Source organism: Saccopteryx bilineata, chromosome 2, assembly GCF_036850765.1.
Source record: "Saccopteryx bilineata isolate mSacBil1 chromosome 2, mSacBil1_pri_phased_curated, whole genome shotgun sequence".
NCBI classification, from domain to species: domain Eukaryota; kingdom Metazoa; phylum Chordata; class Mammalia; order Chiroptera; family Emballonuridae; genus Saccopteryx; species Saccopteryx bilineata.
In genome coordinates this window covers 174,202,404-174,203,475 of record NC_089491.1, presented here as the reverse complement: position 1 = coordinate 174,203,475, position 1,072 = coordinate 174,202,404, and the positions used below count along the sequence as shown (strand labels likewise).

The 1,072-nt window shown below is 39.9% G+C and overlaps 1 non-coding gene across 1 annotated transcript; it reads right to left on the bottom strand.

Moving 5' to 3' along the window:
• Positions 1 to 671: 671 nt before the first annotated feature.
• Positions 672 to 778, bottom strand: LOC136327870 (U6 spliceosomal RNA). The gene has a single exon (XR_010729930.1). It is a non-coding gene; the product is annotated as a U6 spliceosomal RNA (small nuclear RNA).
• Between the last annotated feature and the right edge of the window lie 294 nt (positions 779 to 1,072).

Genomic DNA, 1,072 nt, shown 5'->3' with positions numbered 1-1,072 from the left:
GAAGGTAAGCTGTCCCCTTGCTCCATGGAGAAAGGGTTCAGTCTCTTCTAGCCCTGCTCCAGCTACCTGTGACCTGACCTGGCCCAGCATGCTGGGAATTGCCACTGAAGGCCCAAGGACATCATTCATGAGCCTAAGGTATATCTTTCTAGTAGCAGATAAGCTAATCTCATTTCTTGTAAACACAAGGGCCATCTACTATGCCTTGCTTGAATACCTGAGTTTTATTTATCCCTCAAAAATCTCTACTGTGGATATTGACAGTCTGATTTTATTACTTTATTTAATGTATACTATCTCCTTTATTCCTCTTTTCTCAATGCCCCATGCTCTTTGTAGGCTGGGACCTGCTGCTAATTCCAGTTAGAAGCAGTGGTCACTAGGACCTAAACTCTAACTGCAAAGTGTAGAAATGTAACCACCCTTTCCCTAAGCACTTGCAGGATTTACAGGTTACTCAGAAAACTGTTCAAAGAGTGTTCAAGAGGCACTTCCAGCATTACATCACCCAAGGACTGATTTTCACATGGAAAGGTCCACACACCGTGATCCTGACAACTCTGACTGCTGCTAAGGTAGCAAAACGGCATGCCTTACTCCAACAATGAACCAGAAGCTGATTGGTCTGTGTATGGCGAATATATGAAAAAACTAAGAATCTTTTTTTTTTTTTTAATATGGTACGCTTCACGAATTTGCGTGTCATCCTTGCGCAGGGGCCATGCTAATCTTCTCTGTATCATTCCAATTTTAGTATATGTGCTGCTGAAGTGAGCACAACTAAGGACTCTTTTAATCAGACTTGGGGAAAAGGGAAACTAGGGTAAAAAGAAAGTCAACTTAATTATCACTAAAGGTTAAAGATTTTTAAATCAAGAATTCTGACTAGAAAGGAATTGTATGGTTTTGATAATAGAAGGTATAAGGTATGGAAATTCTTTTGAAAGAAAAAGGAAAAAGCAAGTTGTTATGAAGGCCAGTTATTTCTGGATAAGAAAGTGCATGAAAGCTGTTGTAGAAGGTTTGTGCAGGTTGTAGGAGGTTTGTACAGAGAAAAAGAATTTGAACAGTC